Raw genomic sequence first — 10,397 nt, 5'->3', positions numbered from 1 at the left:
ACTACTGTCCTTTTCAGACTGTAGAAAACAAATGATATGATCTAAGAAAGTCTTATAACCACCAAAACCACCCCCAGGAGACCAGTCACCCCCCTGGCAGATGAGATGACACCTTTGGACCATAATCATTGAAACCACCCCAAAACACCAGTCACCCCCTGGGCAAATGAGATATGCCTTGAGACCATGATCACTGGAACCACCCTAGGAGAGAATGACATTCCACAAGTTCCTGAAACACGTGATTTTACCCTATAAATCTTTCAGCCTATCTCCAGTTTGATGAGACAGGCTTTGGAGGAAATCATTCCCCTCTGTCTCCTGTGTATGAATACACTTTAAAGCTCTTGCTACTCACCTCATCCCAGTCTCAGGAATTGGCTATCTGCGGCAGGCGGCTCTGACCTGTGAAATTGCAGATATATATATATATATATATAAAATTTTAAATAAAGATGATTCACATCTTTATATATATATATATATAATTTTTATTTAAAATTGTCAATGCCAACTGCAGGACATATTTCTACATTTAAATGGCATTAAGCCAAATACTACAGATTAAGGTCAAGATGAGGACTATTGACTGTGGACAGAAGCTTTCCCTTTTCACCCCTCTAAGAAGAATTGAAGTAACTGTATTCTTGGACGTTCTCAGTCTGATTCATGCCTTCTTTTAGCCAACTATTCATGGATTCACCAGAAGAATTACACCTACTACCTCCGGCGTAGGATGGAAAAAAAAAAAAAAAAAAGTCAAACGGTCAATAATGTTAGCAGAAACTTGAAACTTTAGAGCCGGTATTCAGAAAGGTCCTCCTCTCCACCCCCTTCCCTCCGGTCCAATTCCTTTTCTGGTTCTGGCCATCGGAAATTGACTTGGCGATAATTTAGGACTGGAATGTCAAGGCGTCAATTCCCCCCTTCTCTTCTCCCGCCGCCCCCAACTCGGAAACTCTTAAACCGCTCCCCACCCTGCACCCCACCGCAGAGGTAGATAAATGATGCAGCAGATTACACCGCTGAAAGGCAACATTTGTCCTGAGCTATTTTCACATTTTTTCCTGTTTCCGATTTGTGTGCCAGACTTTGTTTGCTTGCTTAGGACGTGGAAAACATATTTGGGCATTTTCGCTACAGTTTATTGCCAGTGGCTTTCTCCCAGCAAATGAAAGTGAAAGTGCTACGTTGTAGCAGTATTTTATCCTTAAAGTCTGGACTGGCAGCTGGTGTGTACGAGCAGAAGAGGGGGAGGAGGGGCGGCAGGGATTGGGAAGCTTGAAGAGCCAGTTTTGAGGTTTTGTTTGTTTATCTTGAGATCGCAGCAGTGTTCCTGTCCCACCCCACCCCCCTTTTTTGGAGGGGGTCTGACTTCGGATTTATTTTCATTTGGGCAGTCATTGAAGTTTCATTCAATGTACTGGCTTAAGAAAATACACTCCACTTGTAGCTTTCCCCGATTGCACTTTCAAACACCATCTAGTCTCACCCTCATCTGGAAATAATGCAAGCTTCTCTCTTCCCTCCCCCACTTTTTTCCCCCCTTTCTTTCTTTTAAAGCTTCACATAACCTGAAGCTGATAATCAGACGGAATATGTGCTGCCCTTAGTTTACTTTCTCTTTCGGTGCCAATTTTACTTTTTAAAGGTATAATATATAAAACACGGGCGTTTTATACACATGAAATCTGTCGGCTACACTGATCTAAGTTTGCTGTAAGTTTCCTCAAAGGCACTGTTCATAATAAACATGTGTAACTTTTAACATTTTTATTGTGCGGACTTAAAAAACAAAAAACACTGAGAATGACACAGGAGATCTTACTAGTGACATTAGTCCATCTAAAGTCATCCATCCTCTCCCTACCCCCTTTCTTTTTCCAAGAAACAACTAATAGCAAACCAGGCTAGAATTTCTAAACAGGCTAGAATTTCTAAAAGAGGATAAGAGGAGGAAAAAGGGCGGAGTGGGGTAGGGGAGAGAGGTTAGAGGGGCCAGAATTTGTCTCATTCACAGGGTGGAAAAGTTGACATTGTCTTAAGCCTTTCTGAATGGCTGGTAGTTGGTTACCCCGATTGTACCTCTACCTCCCCTCCCCCTCCACGTGACGACCCAGGACACATGCGCACCCGACGCAGCCCAGGCACATCTGCAGACTGACGTCAGTGTGCTCTGCCTCCGAGGAAAAGCTGCCAAAATTTTCTCCTGCTGCAATTCAAGTTGGCTGGGGGCCGGTAGTGAGATCTAGGGCTACTTCAACAAAACTTTGCTGCCCTTCCTGCTCCTCTTGTCTTCTTTTCTCCTGATACCTTTTGATGCTCTTCACACGTTATTTGCATAGCAAAGGCACTAAGCTGTCCAGGAAGAGAGGGCACCACTTCCACCCCCAATAAGTCTGTTTTCCTTCCTTCCTTTCTTTTTCCTTTCCTTTTTATTTTTTGGGGGGTAGTGTGGAGAGAAAGGGGGTTTGCAAAGGCAGCATCTCAGGGTGATAGCCTGGATGTATTGAAGGCATCTCTTTTTCTGCCAAATCGGAAAGTCCGTTCTCTCAAGCCCGGGTTAGCCAGACTATAGGGTTTTATTCTGGCTGCAGAATAACTGGCTGGTGTGGCTTTGCAAAGGGGGGCAAAGAAAAAGAAAAAAAAAAAAAAAAGGCAGAGAGGAGAGGGAGTACGTGAGTCGTCCAGTGCAATCTATTGTTTGAAACTTACTTTTTATCAGAATTTGAAGATGAAAACGGTAAGGAAGACTTCACAATATTCAATGAAACTTTTTAAAAAACTTGTGCTTTGCTTGTCTTCCGAATAACGCGTAGAAAACTTTTTTCCTGTGGTTTTTTTTTTTTTTTTTTTAATGGCAATGAGTGAGCTTGACTGAACTCATTTTATAGATAGAAATCTTTTTAACTCCAGACTAGTCGGGGGTTGGAGGATTCCTGGTCTTGCAAATATTTTATGATGCAAAAAATACATTTATTATATGAATATACATGTTTTATGAAGTATGACTTGATTATGATTATTGTGCTGTTTTAACTAATCACCAAATAGTAATCGGTAAAGGTGTGTTTTAAACCGATCTCCAGTTTCCTTAAAGAAAAGCTTGCATTTTACAGTTTTATGTCAGTGTCTTAAGTAGTCAGACAAGTGCATATTTTATGCCTGGGCTCAGAGGGCAGCATTAATGTGCAAGCTGTAGCCCCGATGCTCCAGGATATGTTAAGCTCTTAATAGGCTAATCAAAGAGATGGAAGCGTGTGTTTTTGATTTACTTTTGGCCACTTGGGACGTGCTAGACTCATAACCCTCCGGAGCCTTGTTTATCGAGGTATGTCTGTATATATGGTGTATGGGACAAAGTTCAGGGATTTGGGTTGGGGGGAGAGTGCTGGAGGAATATTGGAAAGCCGCCTTCTGATAAAGTGTGCTACAATCCTGTCTTTGGTAATTTCTTTCATTGTTGTACTAGAAGCAAAGAGAGCGAGAGAGTGAGACAGCGCACTGAGAGGGAACAAGAGAGTGAGTTTCTTACTCTTGTTTTTATTTGAGCTGCCGGTGCAACGCGTTTGGGCCAAATGCCAACTGTCTGGGTCACACGCGTTTTATCCAAATAGATTTAGCGCTGCTGTCTGGAAATGGGCTGCTGAATGTTAACTTTAGGATCAACTCAACCAGGGCAGCTCAGACTGTTACCCTCTGTCTGGGCGAAGTGGAGTGGGGGTGGGGGCAGGACGGGGGAGGAAAGGAGAAACTGAACTTTTAAATAGAACTTTTAAAAAGACACCAGAGTGTGATTTTCAACATATTCGTCTATGTTCTGATTTTTTGGACTGTTTTTCTTTTTCTTTTTTTAGCATATGTGGATTAGACTGAAACTTTTCGAGGGGAAAATGACAGTTCTGGGAATTAATTCATGACAAGGAAAGAAATTTAAGACTGGTGGTAGTTGAAGTAAATTAAGAAAATTAATTTTGGAGATAATTGTTTTCCTGTGTTTCACCTTGGTGGTAGCTGAATTCTGGTTTATATTAATTTAGTCTGTAAATGTGATCACTGGTGTTTTGTATTTTTGAAGAATAGCATATAGAGACAAATAAGTTTGTTTCAAGCAAATCAAATTTATTGATTTGCCAAATGGCAGCACATGAAATCTGTGTAGTGGTATTAATGTGTTTGTGACTCCCAAGGGAAAAGCCTCTATCCTCAAGGCCTGAAATATTATAATACTTTTCAAGTCTGGTCCAATACCTGTAAGATTAATTCCTAGTCTTGTCTACTCTTACCACTTCCTCTTCATTTCCTTAGCAACCACTAGTAGCTACTAGTGGAATGGACCTCTATGCCAAATCTTACCCTGTTTGAGACTTTAGTGAGAAAATGAGGACAGTTAATATATTAAGAGAGTTGACAGCATATTTTTGGGAATAATTTTTGGAGGAGGGGAAGAGGTGAATAGCTCTCTTGGTTCTACCAAAAGACATGGTTGGTTGTCAACTTTTCAGCTACCTCAAGAGAAGAAAGTGTTGTTTCTATTTTTCTGAGAAGAATTATAATACAGATAGTATATATTTACCTTTCTATCTGGGAAAAAAAATTGGGACTATGTGTACTGTAGGGCTTCATTTTTGCAAAATGGCCTTCTGTATTTTCACTTTTGGCTCATTTGTTTCTCTTGATAAGTTTTGAGTAATTTATGTGTTTAATTAGCCTTTTCTTTGGAAACCAGTCTCACAAAGTTTATAAATGATCTGGAAATCTTTGTCCTTATAGCCTAATGGTGGCCTTAGCATATACCCGCTGCCATGAAAATAAATAGTTGTTGAAAGAATAAATGGAAAATGAAATGAGAAGTTAATTTTTCTGTATAAAAATTAAATAGCTGATGGGAAGATAGTATTGTTACTTCCTCCTTAAAAAAAGAGACCTTAAAATATACTTCAGCCTTAAAATATATAACCAGCGTTAAACTGGATGAAAGAAGTTGAGGAGGATGTTATACATGTTCTTTAATTCCATAATAATGGTTCATGAGAAGAAATTATTACCTTGGCTACTCCCAGATCACTTGAGTGGGAAGTAAAGAGATAGTCGGAGGAAAAAGACAAGTAATACCCTTTAACCAGGGCAGACTAGTGGGGGAGTCACTGTAGTGCATGTTGTCTAAAATTTAGCTAGTGTAGCTTTGATCCAAGGAAGCAGGTAAATGATCCCTTAACTTTACTGGCTGGTACATTCATATTAAGGAAAAAAGCATATGTGAAATTAAGACAAAATGGAAGTTTTTGATTCTGTTTTCAAATTTCAAATAGTCGCAAGCACAGTTATCATGACCTAAGCTCTCTACAGTTTGCTATAAAAATACAACCTAGTTGATTGATTTCCATCATTGTATCTAAGTATTTCATGTTTTTGAGGGAAGGAGGAACATGGAAGTATTTTTGAAAAAAGGTCTTTGAAAAGTGATGTGTTAGGTAATGAAGGGAAAAGGGCTAACTTTGCCATTAAAGCGTGCACTTTATATCATGAGTAATCTAATTTAATCTCTCAACAAGTCTTTTTAAGGTAGAAATCATTGTCATGATTTTATAGGTGAGGAAACAGATTCAAAGAGGGAAGTAATTTGGGGTTAAGCCAGGACTCAAAGCCTTGGTCCTTTCCACAACATCATAATGCTTCAGCTATACAACTTGAAGAATTAATGGATCGTGATTTCTGGAAAATTGTCTAATTTAAAAATAGTCTGAATTTTGGGAACTGTATCTGGAAAAGCTACATGTGTTCATGATGTTCAGTTTAACCTCTCTGCTGTGTGTCAGAAAGTGGATGAATCCATTCATTTTTATTGTGTGGGTGACTAAAATTGTTTAGATATGTTAGTTGTTGGTTTTAGTTGAGCTGGAGCTTATTCATTTACTATTAAGTCTGTTCACTGGGCAGTGGAGGCTTGAAAGAAAGTGGAGAATGAGGGAGAGGGTGACAAGGGAGAAAGAAACTTAAATTTACTGAGTGCCCATGTGCCTGATACTGTAGCTAGTATGGAAACAAGATTATAACTCGTTTGTTCAACTTCAAAGCTCCTACTCTTTCTGTCAATGCCCTTTTTACTAGAAGCCCTTAAACCAAATGTTAGGTTACTTTTGTCCAAGTAGTTACATATTACATTTTCTCTTAATGCCACTGGCTTGGTTGACTTGGGCATTTGCAGAACTGTGCTAATAAGGGTAAGAATGGAGGCTGCAAAAACGAAGACCAGAGACTTCTCAAGGGGTAAAATAGTTATTCCCTAAATCCAACCAACTATATTGTAAATTTCTATCATTAGTTTCAAAGCCTGAGAAAATGGATGAATGATTCAGTACAAATATATCATCACTACTAGAAAATTAGCTCATGGATTAATTATATGTGCCTCTTTAAAGGAAGGTTATACTTTCAGGTGTGTGTGTGTGTATGTACACATGCTCTAGTGGATTCAAACTGCTGACCTTTTCCTTTAAAGAGGCATGTATAGTATGTTGTTGTTAGGTGCTGTCGAGTTGATTCCAACTCATAGCAACCCCATATGACAGAGTAGAACTTCCCCATAGGGTTTCCTGGGCTGTAATCTTTACGGGAGCAGATTGCCAGGTCTTGTCTGCCACAGAGCGGCTGGTGAGTTCAAACTGCCCACCTTTTGGTTAGCAACTGAGTGCTTAACCTTTGTGCCACCAAGGCTCCTACATATATAATATACATGGAAACCTGTGAGAGCTGGAACTCAACAGGACTGCCTTGTTTTTCTGTGTCTCCCATGTTTTCTACCTTTGACAGGATGTAGTCTTACCACTTTTCTGTCTCTTCTTTTAGTGGGAAAGATTTGAGCTTTCCTTCTCCGACAGGTTTCTGCCTTACACAGGTTCTAGCTTTCACAGGTTGTACTGAATGTGTGTGTGTATTTTTTTTTTTTTTTTTAAGTTTAAAAGATCTTACCTGTTTGTTTATTTTTATTTTGGTGAAAGTGTACTCAGCCAGAAGATACACAGTTTCTACACATACAATTCAGGGACACTGGTTACATTCTTCAAGTTGTTCTGCCATTCTCACTATCATTTTCTACATTTTTCCACCACCATTATCTTAAACTCACTGCCCCTAAGCTTCCCATCCAACCTTTCAAGTTGTTACTGTTAATTTGATCTCACATAGATAATTCTTTAGAAGAGAACAATGCTCACAGTAGATACACTTTGACAATTTAAATAAGCTTTTTTTTTATTTAAAGAAGACTTCAGGTGATAGTTTTGATTTAAGGTTTAAAGTTTATATATTATCTCAGGGCCATAGTTTTGGGGGCTCGTCTAGCCTCAATGGCTTCAGTAAGTCTGGATTCCCTTGACAATTTGAAATTGTGTTCTGCATTTTCCCCCTTTTGACCAGGATTCTTTTATAAAGACCTCATTTGATGTCAGACACTACTACACACAAAAAACTCTAGTGATTAAAAAAATTTTAAACTGTGAGAATGAATGCAGCTCATGAAGCAACAATTGCATTTTAATATCTCATGGGAGAGTTTGGAGTATGGAGATGGCATATAAGTAGGTTGGGAATTTAAGAGAACTGGATTCTTTTTATTACTGTTAGGGAATAATGGTGTGACTTAATTTTTTTTATTGATTTTTGCCTGGGAAAAGGATATGTAGTGCCTGCTGTCTTGGCCTAATCATTGCAGAAGTAATTTTGAGATGAAACAATACATGAATAGTTTTTGGTAACTTTACACACAATAATTGTTTCATCTTGTTGTTTCCTTAGTTGCTAAAAAACTATTCAAGTTAGTTAACCAATAGCATTTATGAATATCTTACTTGATACTGGTTGTATGCAACTGCTATTGAGTGTTTAAGTTAGAATGCCGTAAAATGGAAGCACAACATAATAGAAAGTTTAGAGTCAGGCAGCCTTGCGTGTCAATCTGGGCTCTGCTGTTTTCTAGCTATTTGACCTCTATAAGTGCAACTTCTTTATCTATAAATTAGAGGCTGTATTACTTACCACTTGCTGCATAACAAATTGCAACAAACTTTGTGGCTTAAAACAACATTTATCATCTCACAGTTTCTGTGAGTCGAGAGTCCTGGCATGGCTTAGTTTAGCCTTCTGATGCAAACAAGGTGCTGGCAAAAACTGGGGGCTCCTCAGGAGGCTCGATTGGGGTAGAATCTGCTTCCAAGCTTATCTAGAAGTGTGCGGGTTTCAGCTTCTTACATGCTATTGGACTGAGGGCCTCAGTTCCTTGCTGGTAGTTGTCTTAAAGCTGCTCTCAATTCTGTGCCACTGGGATGTCTCTATATGGCACGTTGCTTCATCAAACCCAACAAGGGAGAGACTCAGAATCTTTTGTAATCTAATCACAGAAGCGACATCCCCTCAAAGTTGAGGTATTCTGTTGGTTAGAATCAAATTACTCAAGGGGAGGGGATCAAATTATACAAAGGTGTGAATATCAGGAGGCGGAATCCTTAGGGGAAGTCGTGGAGTCTGCCGCCACAGGGATAATAATACCTACTTCACAAGGTTGTTGTGAAGATTAAAAGAAGTAACATACATTTAAAGATCCCTTTATTTTTGGTCTGACCTTAAACTACCTTTCCAGATATTATCTGTTAGTCTTCTGCACAGCAACCAATTTTACTATTATTACTAATACTATACTATTTGCTATTTTCCTTTTCTTGCCAGCTAGACTTGGTGTAATCTATTTCTTCTATTTGTAATGATTTCCCCCAGCCATTTGACTTGTGAAATTTGTCCATTTTTCAGGGCATATCTCAAATGCTGGACCCTGGTGGTACAGTGGTTAAGAGCTATGGCTGCTAAACAAAAGGTCAGCAGTTCAAATCCACCAGCTGCTCCTTGGAAACCCTATGAGGCAGTTCTACTCTGTCCTGTAGGGTTGCTATGAGTTGGAATCAACTCAAAAGCAATGGGTTTGATTTTGGTTTGGTATCTCAAATGCTTCTTTTTCCATAAACTTTTCATGATCCAGCCTTCTCTGATCGAGAAATCATCTCCCTCACCTGATCTCCTCTAACCCCATTTCATAACTTTATTACGACACTTGTCACAGGCTGCCTTGAATTTTTTCTTTGCTACTTATGAGTTCCCCAAGGGCAAGGATTGTACCTTATATTTTTCTGTGCCCTCATGTTGTTAAAACATCATTTTTTAAACATAGTAAGATAATACTTTCTGATTAATGAATTAGTTTCTCAAAGGCTTAGCAGTTTAATAACTTGGAGACAGATGTAAGAAATTTTTAATGGTTGTGTTTGTTTTATATGTTGTAATAACCAATATTTCTAACACCATAGGGAACAAAGTGTACCACATAAGTTAACAATTAACTACAAATATCTTTTTATGTGCCTGAAGTGATTTTATTTTTACCAGTATTCATTTTTCAACCAAAAAATATGTGTTGAACATTCACTATGTGATAAATTATTATAGACTTGTGGTGAAAATCTTTCTAATATCATTTGCGTACTTATTTATCTTATTAACAGTAATTTGCCTTATTAAAAATAATTTAGTCTTTTATTCCTGACTCAGACATAGTATTATGAATATCAGATATTGGGCTATAGCACAGTTATATACACAGTGCCAGTTTTCGTTGCTGGTTGCCATTCCAACTCATGGCAAACCCGTGTGTGTCAGAGTAGAACTGTGCTCCATAGGGTCTTCTTTTCTTCTTCTTCCTTTTTGTGTGTGTGTGTGGGGTGTGTGTGTGTGTGAAGATACACGGAACAAAACATACACCATAGGGTTTTCAATGGCTAATTTTCCAAACTTGGCATAGTGGTCAAGAGCTTGGCTGCTAATCAAAAAGTTAGCTGTTCAAATCCACCAGCTGCTCCTTGGAAACCCTATGGAGCAGTTCTACCCTCTGCTATAGGGTCACTGTGAGTTAGAATTGACTCAGTAGAAATGGGTTTGTTTTTTTTTGTTGTTGTTGTTAATTTTCCAGAAGTAGATCACCAAGCCTTTCTTCTGAAGTGCCTCTGAGTAGACTTGAACCTCCAAACTCCAACTTCCAACCTTTTGGTTAGCAAACAAGCATGTAATCTACTTGTACTACCCAGAGATTCCCATATACTCGATGTCGTTGCTATTGTTGTTAGGTGCCCTAGAGTTCTTTTCTACTCACAGTGACCCCACGTGACAGAGTAGAACTGCCACATAGGGTTTTCTAGTCTGTAATCTTAATGAGAGCAGATCTCCTGCAGAGCTGTTGGTGGGTACAAACAGCCAGCTTTTTTTTGGTCAGCAGCAGAGCTCTTATCCTTGTGCCACCAGGGTTCCTGATATACTCAGTAGGAACTGTTAAACTATGTGAGGACCATTTGCCT

At 38.9% G+C, this 10,397-nt stretch overlaps 1 protein-coding gene across 1 annotated transcript in view; it reads left to right on the top strand.

Annotated features, from left to right (window-relative positions):
* Nucleotides 1–252: 252 nt before the first annotated feature.
* The window catches only part of ADAMTS6 (ADAM metallopeptidase with thrombospondin type 1 motif 6), a 285,964-nt gene continuing 275,819 nt past the window's right edge, over nucleotides 253–10,397 (top strand). The window contains exon 1 of the mRNA XM_003408062.4: nucleotides 253–2,743. The gene's annotated coding sequence lies outside the window, so the exon portion shown is untranslated. The remainder of the gene's footprint in view (nucleotides 2,744–10,397) is intronic.

This window comes from Loxodonta africana, chromosome 2 (assembly GCF_030014295.1).
Source record: "Loxodonta africana isolate mLoxAfr1 chromosome 2, mLoxAfr1.hap2, whole genome shotgun sequence".
In the NCBI taxonomy this organism is placed as follows: domain Eukaryota; kingdom Metazoa; phylum Chordata; class Mammalia; order Proboscidea; family Elephantidae; genus Loxodonta; species Loxodonta africana.
The sequence above is the reverse complement of the archived record's forward strand: the minus strand, read 5'-3'. Positions and strand labels throughout refer to the sequence as shown.